Source organism: Pezoporus occidentalis, unplaced genomic scaffold, assembly GCF_034315485.1.
Source record: "Pezoporus occidentalis ecotype Australia unplaced genomic scaffold, CSIRO_AGI_Poc_V1 ctg93, whole genome shotgun sequence".
Lineage (NCBI taxonomy): Eukaryota > Metazoa > Chordata > Aves > Psittaciformes > Psittacidae > Pezoporus > Pezoporus occidentalis.
The window spans coordinates 7547520-7562596 of NW_026916294.1; the positions used below are offsets into that span (position 1 = coordinate 7547520).

The 15077-nt window shown below is 35.5% G+C and overlaps 1 long non-coding RNA gene across 1 annotated transcript in view; it reads left to right on the plus strand.

Annotated features, from left to right (window-relative positions):
- LOC134157165 (uncharacterized) overlaps window positions 1-13293 on the plus strand; it is a 146901-nt gene extending 133608 nt beyond the window's left edge. Inside the window, exons 2-4 of the long non-coding RNA XR_009962214.1 lie at window positions 4327-4419; window positions 4578-4682; window positions 11787-13293. This is a non-coding gene — a long non-coding RNA (uncharacterized LOC134157165). The remainder of the gene's footprint in view (window positions 1-4326; window positions 4420-4577; window positions 4683-11786) is intronic.
- The last annotated feature ends 1784 nt before the right edge of the window (window positions 13294-15077 follow it).

The following is a 15077-nucleotide window of genomic DNA, read 5'->3' on the forward strand; positions in this document are numbered from 1 at the left end:
TCTGCATTAGCAGAAGTGAGAAATAAAACCTCCTGAAAGATCTGAAGAACCTGGAACAAGGTATCACTAAGCTGCTGGTAAATATTATAGCAGATTCTTTCACGATCCTATTACAAAACTCAAATTTGAGTTTTCAGTAGAGTTGAAATTTTAATTATTATTAAAACCCATATTATTCAGCATATTTAGACCTAGTATATAAATAGTTCTATAATGAGTTAAGACCTTCAATGTTGTTGTGTATGTCTATTTTATTCAAAGCTTCTTAGCTGAGATTTTCCTTTCTCTAAGCTGTCTGGAGTTACACTCATTCATTGAAAGCAGTACCATGTATAGGTAGTGTATACCTATAAGCCTTCTACCTAGTGTATACCTATATCTCATACCTATAAGCCGCTATTAATTCATCTTGAACTTCTTTAAGTAGCTTAACTAAAGTTATTGTGACATACTACATGAGTATCCAGATGTATTTTTATATGAATGATTTTATTATTTACTGCCTGTACAGTATATTCCTTTCAGTTTCCATGAGTTAGAAACCCTAACCTAGCAGCAACATACTAGCTTATGATCACTTTCATTTAGTTGACTTCTTTTTAATTATTTTTAAAGTTTTGTTGGATTTAATTTTATGCATCCTAGTTCAGTCCATAAAATTAAAACATTAATAACTGTCTCTGAGTGTTTAACCACATGAACTCTTTTTTTTAAATGAAGCTGTTCATTAAGCCAAGTTATTTGCATATTGCATGACATGCTACTGTGAAAGAGAGAAAGACTCATTCATATGTGATAGTGCTCATCCTATTATGCCTGAGACTCATGTCAGCACTTGCTTTGCAAATTCTATTTTACTAGTTTATAGCTCAGCTTTATAATCTTTCTGTGGGCTGAAACTTGACAAAGAGTAACTCCACTTCAGAGTCCATTTGAGCACCAAATTTCAAATACATTTCCATAACTTTCTGAGCACGCATGACACATTGGGCTGTGTTCTTGTCAGCTCTTATAAGCTAAGGAAGGTTGGCGAATCAAGGCACCAGAAGACTAATACTGGCAATTCAAGAAGCATAGGGTTTTTTCAATTTGATAATGAGTTGATACTGCCTTGATGTCAACAGGCTAGGTACTGCTGTACCTGACGCTTCGGGATTTAGAAATATCTGTGTATTACCTACCATTGATGCTAACTCAAAATGCTTGTTTTTTCTAAGATAACGCTGTGGCAAAAACCTTATGTGCACAGTTAAATAAATTGTATACAAGTAAAATACATATCTGTGTGCATGCATTGACCTATAATGCGTAATTTCAGATAGTTAAATTGAGATCAGTATAGATTAAAGTTCTATTTAAAGTACTATTTTCCTATAAACACTCAGTTATTACTCAAAATCACATGATCAGAAAATAAAATTTATAACCTCAAAAATCTTGTACTTTTCACCAATCATCAACTTTTAATCAAGTTCATTGAACAAGAAGGTCACAAAGTGTAGGACTCCAAAACCTGCATAACTATTCATCTGTTCTTTGTATCTATACAAGATGCATTGCAAACATGAACAGACAGAAATACTACTTTCAGGAGAACAAAATCTATGGAAAAGCTTGCAGGTTTTGTAGGAAAATGATTTAACTATAAATTATATTTGAGCATGGAATTATGATAAGAGTTTGCAACAGTAATGGAGAACTAATAGAAAAGTATAAAGCTTGTGCACAAATATATTACAGGGTATGTCTCGTACTCTCAGGTTTTACAGGTCTAACCAACAGTTGAAATTGGTTGAAATAGATGATACTATTCCATCTTTAAGATTAGGTCTGGTAATCCCAGTCATAATTTAAACAGTAATGTCTATCCTGAGTCATAAAGTATGTCAGTTAAGGAAGTGACTCTGAAGTGACTCTCGGATATATTTCACTTTAGTCCTTGAAGCATTATAAGTAATAGTGAATATCCATTTTCTGTATATCATGTCCATATAATTTATTTCAAACCATTTATTACACTATCCACACACACACACCCTTCCCCTACCAACTTGTCCTGAGCCATGCTTTGTGCAATTTCACCTCCTATGAAAATGATTTCTTATCTTTGCTTATTCTTGTTACCCTTTTCTGGACTTCTCATTTTGTCACATGTGCACTGTGCTCAATGTTCAAGAAATGGGTACCTCTTGAGTGTATCTGGATTGAGACAAAGTGGCATAACTATGTCTCCCATCTTCTTTATTTCTTTTTTACTCATATCCCTTTTCAAGTTACTCAGGAAGATATGGCACAGTAAAGAAGGAAAAAAATCATCTATCGCTGATACTCTCTGGGACTTTCTGGTAACTTGAGCTCACCACAACTTTTTTCTTGTCTTTGAGTTGGCTATTAATTAATTAATTGATTTTTGCTTCTGTTAATTTAATTTCGCCAAGAGATTTAGGGAGGCATCGTATCAAACCAATTTTTGAATATCCTATTTCCTAAAAACAGCCTGGTCACCTTCATTCCACTCTCCCAACTGTGATTTCAGGGAAAGCTAATAAAATTTCACAGATGTGCCTTCTTTCTTTCAAAAGCAATGTTGACTGTACATCCATTGTATCATACTTGTCTATATGTCTTATAGCTCTGTCTGTATGTTTTCTTCCAATTTATCCACTAGATAAATCAGATTTTCTGGTCTATTGCTATTCAATAGACTCTCTTCCCTCTCACCGTAAAAAAGAGTCACACTGCATTTACAGTTCTCTGTTCTTCTGGTCCTGAGGCCACACAAAAGTTAATAGGTCAAGGAAAATTCTATTAGTTTTGTGCATATACTATGCAGAACGGTAGACAGTTACTACTCTCAAACTTTTGGCATTGATACTTGAATTTAAACCAATCTTTCAGATTCATTCTAACTAAAAACTCATATAGCAACTTCCCTAAAATAGCAGCTTTGTCCAAATAATTCTTTGTCCTTTTTCTGTTTCTATCTTTATTCATCTTGCTTTCCAAGAGTACTCCTTTCACTTCTTTACCATTTGTGGACCTATCAGTTCTGTAAAGGTCAATGTATTTGGAAAAGAAGTTTTATTTGTAGGGCTAGGGGTTCTTTTCCTTTTAGCAAGTTTTTCATTATCTTGTTAAAGAATTGCCATGTTAAAGTTTTAACTTCCTGGCGTGCCCTTTACTGTTTCTTTCAGTAGGACACGTCTTACAAAAGTATCTTTTATTTCTAGTATCTTTCTTTACTCTCCTGTTAAAGATGTAAGTCTTGCCTCTACATCCTTGCCTCTCTTCTGCTCACTTCTCCTGTTGTCATTTTTGTGCAGTGTATGCATCTATTGTGTGTATTCTCCGTCACATCTTTAAGTGATTGAGGTGCTGCAACTATTGCAGCCTTTTGGGTAGGTATTTCAACCAGCTGTTTCATTTCCCTCTCTACAATGAAATTCAAAGAGAAATTAATTTTTGTGTAGTGGATTCTTTCCTTACCTAAATGTAAGCACCTTTTGGTTATTGCTGAAGAGAAGTAATGTTTTCCTACATGCTGCTTAGATGTTTTCCTTCAGCCTGTTGCTCTGAGAAGCTGTCTTCCAAAGTGTAGCAAATTTAGCAATGATCAGAATCTCTTGCTATCAGTTTAGGTTCTGCTCTTTTGATTTCTACTCACTACACTCATTACTACCATGCTAGTAGGTTGCCGAGTAACTGTATATATTCTAGTATTATAGCTGCTACACTTCTCTAAATTACCTCTTGATCTTCAGACTCATACAGACGCTGGTTCTTGTTGGTACAATTCAAGTTATTGCCTTATTTCACTCCATGCTTTCTTCATTTCTTCATCTGTCAGAACCACTTCTTGGACTTTATTTCAGTATTTCCAAGTGCTTTACTCCACAATATTAAGTGATTCCATAGATTATAACTTATTTTTCACCAACTCTGTACATGCCCAATGTAGCAATATCCTTATTTAAACCAGTCTTTTCTGTCCATTCCTTTTATTTCTGGATTCTGATATTCATACAGAAGCACATGTATATTTATCTTTGTTCTTAATTTCATTTCATTGTGGCTGTTGTTCCATGTTTCCTACAAGAAACTTATTGATTTCTGTCCTTTGTCACTGTGAATAATATTAATTTTTAAATTAATGTACCCCTGGAGAACGAAGCACTTGCTGACTTTCAAGCAGTTTTTATTTTAATGATTTGATTCAGAGGTTTCCTAATTTGACATGCCAGAAGCCTTACTCCATTTTAGCTTTAGTGAAGCAATCCTTCCCTCCACAGGTTCTCTGTTTTTAATCCTGCCGTTTTTCTCAACTAGGGACCAAAGTTTTTCTGCTCTTGGGGATCTTATAGAGAAATGGTGCAGTATTTCATGGAAATCCCGCTCCTAGTTTGCACTTGACAGGTTTGAGTTGGTTTGGTTTGGTTTTTGTAACAAATGTAAGCTCCGCTTCCACATGAAAACCTGAATGATAACAGCTATCTGTAAGAAAGGACCTCTTTCTCCAATCAGCTGTTTATGAAAACACAAATAATTTCTTTTTTCCCCGAAATGCTCATCAAAATCAGCACATTACTGCAAAAGTTATGTCTCTACCAGAATATCCTAATTGCTGAAGAACTACTTACAACAAAAATTCCTGATAAGCTACAGAGGTATTACCACATCCTCAGGTATTAATGTAAGTATAGACAAAACAAAGTCACAGAAAAATCTTGCAAGTTTGATGATCTTTATGTGTAAATAAGAGTGATTCCTGTAGTTGAACAAGGTTATCTGAGTCTGCCTGTTCAGAAGTATTCTTAAATATTCATCTGGCAAATATTGCAAATACCAGAAATTCTTCAAATCCAGCAAAGATGGCGTATGCTGCTACTTTATAGACTCTTTTCTTCCCTGTTGATCACATCTCCTCTAGAAAGAGTTTTATTTTTATTTCTAAAATGATTTCAAGTGCTTCAAGAATTATTATTTTAAAAGAAAGAAAAACAAACCATTGAGTGTTTTCATCAACCAGGGACAAAATAGTCAGAAAGCCCTTGTCCTGGGTTCAGCAGTAGCAGTCATTTTTCTCCTTCTTGGTGACTGGTGCAGTGCTGTGTTTTGACTTTCAGCTCGGGAACAGAGCTGATAACAATGATGTTTTGGTTTGGCCAAGGACTTTGTGAGCCTCATGCTCTGCCAGGGAGGAGGGGAAGCCGGGAGGAAGCAGAGACAGGACACCTGACCCAAACTGACCAAAGAGGTATTCCATACCACAGCACGTCATGCCCAGGATGTAACTGGGAGTTAGCCGGAAGGGCTGGGAGACTGCAGGGTTGGATGAGGTATTGGTCAGTGCTTGGTTGGGCTGGGGGGCGAGTTACCGGTTGGTGGGTGGTGAGGTGATGTATTCTCTTCCCTTGTTATTTCCTTTATCATTATTATTATTGGTAGTAGCAGTAGTGATTTGTGTTATACCTTAGTTACTAAACTGTTCTTATCTCAACCTGTGGGAGTTGCATTCTTTTCGATTCTCCTCTCCATCCCTTTAACAAAGCGTACTTTAACAAAGCGTACTTTAACAAAGCCTTGACGATGGTTTCCGTGAAACTTGCAGACAGGCTACAGAACTGAAGGACTCCATATGGAAGTAAAGTCTTTTTTGTCCTTGAACACCACCTGGTCCTAATGTCTGAGTATTTAACATAACCTGATTAACCACACTGCTGTTTTGACACTGCCAAATTAGAAACCTGCAAACCTACGGATCTCAGTAGTTCATAATAGAGGCCTCCAAAATACGAGAACAGGATGATACTAGAGTCCCCAGAGGTACAAACACAAATCACAAAACCCCGTTACTAATAGCTGCAACAAAGGGTGGTATCTTTTTTGCTGTGTAAATGGAAATTGCAAAGAACTGTGTAACAGCCCGTTGATGCTGTTTAATGTCAGCAGCAGAGATATCTTTGGGATGCAATTGGGAGGGTAGAGGGAGGAGTAGGGAAAGAAGAGGAAAGGGGAAAGGAGGTTGAAGTTATAATTTGCAACTGTAGGGCTCATTTCTAAAATCTGCAATGTATTCCTGAGACTGCTGACGGTTTAAGATTTGCTATAAGGCATTTGGAGCTGCCGATGGCAGCATGCAAAAGTTCGTGCAGGACGTTGTTTTGCAGTAGGAATATGCAATGTAGCAAGCAGAATTTTGTTGGATTTCTGGCTTTGGTGTTCATTGAACCAAAGAAGCATGGAAGTATGGAAGTCAGAGGGACTCCATGGAAAGAGGGGTGAACCTGTATTTTTTGAACTGCAGAATCAGAAAATGTGCTAGCATAAATTTCTGGAATAAAAGCTTTCAAAATTTTTATAATGTTTTTATTAATAAATCTATATACACTGAAAAGTCAGTCACTTTACTAGAAAAGAAGCATAGTTGTTCCTGCCTCTGTTTTCAAACTGTAATTGTTTTGCACCTGTCTAGTCTTACACTGAAGGATCTAAAAAGCAAGTTCTTTCAGAAATGCAATTATCTACTTAAAAGGGAGTATTGTTAAGACAGTACTGAAAGCTTTAGAAAATCCTTGCCATACTCTTTTTTTTTAGGATTAAGGAAGAAGAAATTAAGTACCTTTAGGGTTCAGGCAACAGTTTCGTGGTAGAGAGAATATAATTTTGGTCTCTGATACCTAGCTGTTGCCTTCCTGAGTAACAGTGCATAGATGAACACCAAAAAGTAATTGTATCATATCTGGTGTTATTCATTGTGCTATAAACCTGAGCCCTGGTAACCAGACTGCACTTAGCCTGTATCACTTACAGCATGAAAACCATTCTTTCGGACCAGCTTTAACATCTTTAAAAACTAGTCCCAATGTGAACTCCATCATCTAATGTGTTTGATACTTTGCAAACTGAGTGGACTAAATGGCACATGATCGGTTACCACGGCTTCTACTAATGAGCAGTAACTTGCTATAGTGTGGTAACTCACCCACTTCCAGCATATGCTTACACGCTAAGAAAATATTCAGAACTACCCTGAGCCTTTTCTAGCTAAGTCTTCCAGACTGCCACCCATCTGCTGCTACCAAAAATACGAACTCACTAATACATTTGATTAAATGGATTCTACTGCCACCATTTCATTTGAAGTTTTGGTGAAAACAACAGATAGCAGCTTTGTACTTCTGTAACACTCCAGATGGTGATAATTCTTTTCTAAGCATCCTAGGACTGCAGGTAGAAGTATGTTGACAAAACACATCATTGAAATGTTAACACTGCTTGACATTCAAAGTTAAAACAATTATTTTAACCTGGTTTTAGTATTTATTACTGCCATACACTCTTTGTTGTTTGGAAGGCAGTCGGCATTGTCTTATATCTAGAGATGAGACTATCAGTACTGTTTTCTCTACTGTCATTGATACATAACATCTAAAGATGTTCAATAAAATTTAAGGTTATTTTGATGAAATGTGAACCTTATTCCCTGCAATTTCCTCTGCCATAAGCAACTGGACAATAAGTCACAAATTCTGCTCCAGAAGGTACTTACAGAATAGAGTTTTGATCTTGCATACCATGCCAGTGCCTTGACCTACATTGGATAATTGCTGTGGCTTGCTGACATGATGAGTTATCCATGCTATGAACAGGATAGCATGAATACAGGATAGCATGAATGCAGCATAGCATGTAAGAAAAAAATTTAATAATTCCTTTATATTCACATTTAAACTTTAAGTATTCATTTCTTTAGCTCTTCTTAAAGGAAGTCTTATACATTGTATATCTACACTTATGTAGAATCATAGAATGCTTTGGGTTGGAAAGGACCTTAAGATCATCTAGTTCCAGTCTCCCTGCTAAGGGAAGGAATACCTTCCACTAGATGTAGATATGGAGATAAATATTTAATATATTTATATATGTACACATAGCTATATATATATATACATACATAAACATAGCTTTCTAGATAAAGTATATCTGTGTACACATAAGGAAAGTATTTTATCTGTACTGTTACACTCCTCTAGAGAATGAGAAGGAATGCATGTGATGGCTGGTGGAGGCAAGACTCCTGCTGGAAGTTGGAGTTAGCCACTTACTATCTTGGATAAATATTGTCCTCATCATACTACTGATAATTTAGTAAAAATAGGAAAAGAAGTGAATGCCAGGAGCAGAAAAGAGGTGGAATAACCGTCTGCTTGGGTAACATAAGTATTTAGTAGGTAGTACCTTTCAAGTTGAACTTTAAATAGATCACCTGAGAAAGTGGCACACTGGAACTAGGTACAGCTGGTAATCTTGCTTTTCTCTCAGCACTGAAAACCTAAAATGCCTGCAGAAGTCTACTATGATAAAACATATAGGAAGCTTTACATGGAAAAGCTTGTGCTGGTGGTGATGTGATGGCGTAAAAAAGGAGTTATCTTTTGAGTATCACAAGAAATTCACAATTACTCATAATTTACTTAGATAGCAGAGTTTGGGTGCATCATGTAAGCCATTAAACATGTAAAAATAAATCCAGCTTCTGGATTACCATAAATACGTTTTTAATTCCATATAGGAAAGGATAAAATGAATGCAAACCAAGTACTATTAATACAGTGAATTAACACAAAGTAAGTTTATTCCTTTTTTTTTCCTCTGCATTATCATTTCTTTTTAACCTTTTATTAGCGTTTTTCCCACAAATTGCTTCTGCCTATTTGTCTGTTATTCATGCGGCCACGTCAGTTTTGATATGAGCTGATAAGTACAGCAGATAGCATCTTTATAATATTTTCACTTGTTCAGAATTTGAAGAGGCAATGTTAGAGACAAATCCTTTGCAAAACATCTTCACACTATGGATATGAAGACTGTGTCTGGGGGAAAAAAACAACAAAAAACTCAACAAACAAAACAAGAACAATCTGGTATAGTACAAGATTTTCATGCTTGGGAAAGAAAAATTAACATGGTGAAGAAACAAAGGCAGTTGTCAGGGGTTAAGGATAACAACTGGTATTCTTTCATGCTGGGCTGGTGCTTAGATGTGAGGAATGCATGTGAGGCTGAAAAGAAGAAAGGCTGAATTGGTACACAATAAGATTTGGAAGGTTTTGGTCAAAAGTTTTAAGAACAGCTTGGCCTGCACTATTCCTAACATGCAACAGGACAAGCCACTGAATGAGTCTGGGACAGGGGAGAATAAAGTTGTCAGTAAAAACACAGACACACCAGTCAGTGCAGAATTGTGAAAGCGAAGACAAGTCGAATAGTGCAGACAGAGCAAGTAAAAAAACTTTTTCTTCCTTCTTGCTCATTAAACTTAATAACGGAATCTGTTTTTTCAAGGAATAATGTCTTCAGACAGCTGGAACAGACAGTTGTTCAGGTACTTTAGATATGAGAAAGCAGGAAAACTCTGCAATGGCAAGGGGAGTCTAAAGCAAGGTTTTTTATAGAACTTTCTGAATTGTCAGAGAGTCGGAACTAAAGAAAGGATAAAGGAAAGAGAGATTTACAGAAAATGTTAATACTAAAGGAAAACTTAAGCAAGTTTGGAGTGGATAATTGTCATCAACTAGATGATAATAGTTTTTTATTCCTTTTATAGTTACTGTGAAAATTGTATTCTAATGAGGGTGAACCCTCCGTCTAGGGAAGAGAGAAATAGTGATCTTAGGATCAAATCACAACCTTCGGTTTGCTGTGCTAATGGATCCTTGGCTGTGGCTGTTTGGAATCTGATGGCAAGTTCAAAACCTGAACTGTTTTGCTGGATGATCTGCTTTTGGTCAATCTTGGCTAAATCATTACAGCTCTGATGATCTGAATTTGTAGTATTACAATTTTTAAATTACTTAATAATCCCTGAAATGTTCTTAAATGAAAACTGATAGTTGGAACCCTATACCTTATTTGTTTAGTTAGTTATTTTTAATTCAGCTGTTTCTCTTCCTAACATGAAGATATAGGGAAATGTCTGCGTGCTTTTAAAAGTGGATCAATCTACCAGCTTCATCTAATGAAATGGCAGATTTATCAGATAGGAGCAAATTCACCTCTGATGTTAGTGAACAATGACAACTGGCATAGACTTTTTCCCCCTCAAAAGGCAGCCAAATGAAACTGTAAACCTGAGGTATTTGTTGGACTTTGTATACTCCAAGCAGAATGTGGATGTAAATTTGCTGAGTGAAAGGCTTCAGTGAGATTGCTACTCTAAAGTATTGAGGAAGCTTCCCTGGACTTGCATTTCTTCAGGGTGTTTAAAAAGAACAGCACAACAGAAGTTTAGAAAATCAAACATAGTGCATAGACTAGCCAACACAGATGAGAATCAAAAACTCCTGTGAATACCCAAACCCCTGCACATATGTAGAAACAGATGATTAGAGTGTTGTATCTGTCTTATCTTTCAGCTGGAAGTGTTTAACGTACAGCTGAGCTGTCTCTTGAGTAAATCTCTTTTATATGCCGGGTTTTAGTGTTCCCCTGATTTTACAGGATGGTCTCTTAATGCGTTTAAACTCTCTGGTTAGTTAATAAGAACAATGAGAAACGACTTACTGTTCCATTCTTTTACCTTTGTTGTTACATCAGAATGTTCCCCATATAGGACATTCAAATGATTTTCTATAATCATCACTATTATGAATTCATGCCTCATTATTAGATAGAAACTAAATTTTTCAAATAGTTACTTCAACAATTTATGACACTAGCGTATCACATGAATACTATAAAAAGTAGTGTGTAGGACAAATATGAAGTGAATAGACGTGATTTTCCTTAGAAGAAATACTGCAGTTTCTCACTTAAAATGGACTGATCTGGGGAGCTGAACAGCAGAGTTCAAAGATGGGTATGAAAAATACCACAAGATGGATTTTAAACACTTGGGGTTTTGTACAGCAATTTTCTCATTAGAAGATATTAAACAAGCAATCTGTCACAGAAACTATTTCAAAAAGACAAAATTGATAAACATACCTCTCTATAAGCAATTTGTGATGATGAGGAGGAAAAATCCAACACAGTTTACTCATTAGGAGTGGTTTGTAAGTTCAGTATTTTTACAGGATGCTAATTTGAATAAAATTAATTCAGTAAAGTGCCAGATAAAATCAAGGTCAAGTAAAAATACTCTTTGGACAGAGGAAAATTGTATCAATTTCAATAATTACCTTTGGAATTCCTATTTGAGGACAATTACCTTTGGCATTCCTATTTGAGGACATCTGGAATGTAAAGTTAAAAACCTGTTTTACAGCACAAAATTTAACCTAATGTGTTTGATTTCTTCCCAGTTCCCAGTAATTTCACTGCAAATACATGTTCTTATAAAAGCAGATTAAATTTGACTACTTTTCCCCGTATATCTACCTATTTATTAACAATATTTATGGAAAGCTCTCAATAAGAAAATGATACTGTTCCTTCTAAGTCATTTTAAAAACCTCAACTCAAACAAATAGATAATGTATTTCTGTTTTTAAGCTCACAGCAAAGTATTTAACTACATTTAACTATATTGACTGCCTTTAACTATAAATTAAGTTGGTACCTTATACTACCAGATATTAAAGCCTGAATGTTAAAGATGGTATTTTCAAGGGTAAAAACAATGAAAAAAATAGAATAGCTGTGCGTAGTAAATCTTCTACACAACAAAGCATGAATTCTGCAACTCAGTAAAAAACTATATAATGTTATAGCTATTGTAATAATGTTTTATTTCACTGAGTTGTATGGGGAAAATTATTATGCATTATTTGTTTTTTGATCAACAGGCTTATAAATACCAAACAGTATTATTCAAGGAAATGAAAATACTGTATTAGGAGTTAACTGATTAATTCAACATTTAGAGAAGTTTGGTTCAATGTACTGCAAAGTTAATATGTGCAATACTGTAAAGCTTGAACATGAACACCATCTGTCCCTATGTGTCCTGTGTGAGATTAGAATCTAAAAAAAACCAAAATATCCTGAATTATTTGCTGAAGTGACTAATAATTGTAACTCTTTTTTTCATCAAATATGTTCAGTGAAAAATATCTCAAGGACTGGTGAAAAAATGGAGGAAAAAGATAATTTTTTTAATGTTTTATTTTGGGAATTTGATAATGTTCCTATTCATTGAAGAATTAAAACACTGGTAACTTCTTAATCTCGTTGGCAAACATTTGACCTTGTAAACATGTAAGAAGACAATTAACTTTATGTGTGCAAGCTGTCCCAAGGAACTGCTTGAACAGAGTGGTAAGCAAGGGATTTTGAGCAAATTTGGAGAAGGAGAGTAGAGTTCCTTCCACTAACAGATGGCTTTGCAGCAGGTAACAGAAGAAGATAATGAGTAATTGAGTGCAATGACTAAGCTGCCTTGGACAGGTTGTGTTTTCTATTCTGCTTCCCACTTCATCTCTCCATCTCCCTGTCTGTAAGGATTCAACCACTAACCTACATCTTGATGAAGCCCTCGTCCTTAAAATACTTCAAAGTGAAAAAAGAGATTGCAGCAGCATTAAGTATAATCTGATAATTGTGAAGGAGAAGGTTAGTGATCTGGAATGAAAATATCAACACAGTATTTGAAGAAAATAAAGCTTTTCTTGGGATGACGTAGTTTGAGAGCCCTGCCAGAAACACTACAAAGAAAATGAAACAGATTGGTGATTTGATAATGAACTGCTAAAGAGAAGTAGGAGGTCTTCTATCTAGCTAGGAATGTTACATTTTTATCATGTATTTGATGAGTCATATAGTGAGATAGCTGTTTTGGAAGGATAAAACACAGTTACCAGGAACATATTTTGGGAATGCTATTTGGCGTGAAGAAGGGTACTAAGGGAAGTTATTAATGCGTGTTACAGAAGCAAGAAGTCGTCAAGAATTCTGTATTACAAATAACAAAAAAGAAGTCTTTTCAAAAACAAAATACAAGGTGTTCTACATTCATGTAATGGAAGCCATAACAGTAAGGTTTGTCACAAAGTATAAAGTTATTTTGCATAACTTTATATAGGATAGCTATATAACTAAGGTATGGAATAACTGCATACTTAAAAAAAGCCTTTTCCAGTGTGAGTTCTGAAGGCAACTGCATGGGTGAAAAATATGAGGTGTCTTTGCAGATGTCCTTATGGTTTCATAAACAAGAGACAGCAGAAAATACAAGAGGTGAACTGTTGTATGTATGATGTGTGTGTGTTTTGGGGGAGATACTGTGTTTTCACAAGAAAAACATTCAAGTGAGCAAGTCAGCCTGTTCTCATAGGAAAGCGCTGGTCTTCTCAGTGACAGGTAAGCAGAAGCATCCTAGAGAACATTAAATATACGAGTCCTGCACAAACTCAGGCTCACAAAATTGTGAAGAAAGGCAGTTCTAAAGCTGCTTTGTTATCAAGGCTAAATATTAAAGCAAAAATAAAAACTAGAAATTGTCAGTGGTGGGAAATATTTTATATACATGGTATTATTGAAGATACCTGATTGGGGTGATTCACATGACCAAAATACTGTAAACTGGTTTACCTCATTCTGGAATTTAGACTCTATGCTTCTATCAGTGTGAAAGAGATCTTCTTTATTAAAGAAATAATTACCTGATTTAAGGCTGCTGAAAACTCGCCAGTGCTAGATCTTGAATGCCTGCAAGTCAGCGTGTTATCTAGCACACTTCAGCAACAAATGCAGGAAGGGGTCTTCTCTATACTGCTCAAATCAGACTAGAGAACAGGATAAGCTATCCTTGTAAAGTATCAATTTATTATCAATTGGGACTTCTATTTACAAATGTATGCTGGAGAATGGCTGCAATAACTATTATGAGGACTGGGGCTTACACTTTTGAGAGAAGAGAGAGAATGTGAATGAATGTTAAAAATGCTTGCTAGGTCACAACTCTGCAGTCCAGGATGAATGCTTTTGATAAAACAGAGTAAAAATACGTAATTCTTACATCATACTTAGCACTTGTAGATGTCAGTTATCTTTTTACGGAGGTGAAGTCTTTCCTCTGAAGTACCAATTTCAAATTCAAGACTTGTGTTCTTTTCCCACTTATATGGGCATTCCTCTTTTCCATGGCCTTTTCTAAGCCTGCCTATTTCTTCTTGATTTGCTCAATTCACTGAACAGCACAAGTAATGAAATGAAGGCAATAAATAGCTATTAAAACCAGTCATATGGTAATAGGAAAGAGAAGATAAGAAAATAATAATCAGTAAAAATTAGAAATTTGAAACTGTTGAAGATGGACAAGAGAAGTTGGAGACAGCATGAAAGAAATCCCTGACTCTTAATGGAAATCAATAAAATAATGGGCTAGGTGTTTGGTTTTGTCTTAACTGTACATGGAACATAATAAATCCTACTGGGTCGTAAGCCAGATGGAGGTAATGAGCCATTAATAATAATGTAAAAAAGGCACAGGTATTCACTAATAAAAACCTTATTTTGTATTTGGAAAGCTGTGAAATTATGTAGGTGTATCTGGTGATGTGATTGACAACAATGAAGCACTCTAGTCCATTAGTAATAGACAGTAGATAGCATCTCCTAGGGATTCAACATTTTAAATTAGTAGGGCTAAATATCTTGTGCTTTCAAGGTTGACATTTCTTATACAGCAGTTGAAATCTGTTCTCTTTCTCCATTTGGGGTAGGACAGTAAGTGAACAAGAGTCCTCAAAATAAGCTTAAATACAGAGCAACCCCTGAACACTGCACACTTTCCCCAAAAGAATTGGTTGAAAATATATATAAATTTTTCAGGGTTTAATATAGCTGCTGAAATAAATAGGCTGAGGTACCCCACAGAGCTGTTGGGCTTTATTTTTCAGGAAAGGCAAGCAAGAAAACCTCCTGTAATATGGCTGATCTGACAGGCTTCTAGAAAAACAACAAATCATTAGAAATGAGCAAGATGGGGGAAAAAAAAATAATCCTAAACTGATAAAGCACCAAAGAGTGTAAAAAATACTCAGTACACAATATGCAAAATCTGCCTGGTGGTGTAAATTTATTTTCAGTACATGAGTTTGCAGTTTTGATGGATAAAGGTAACTGTATATATAATA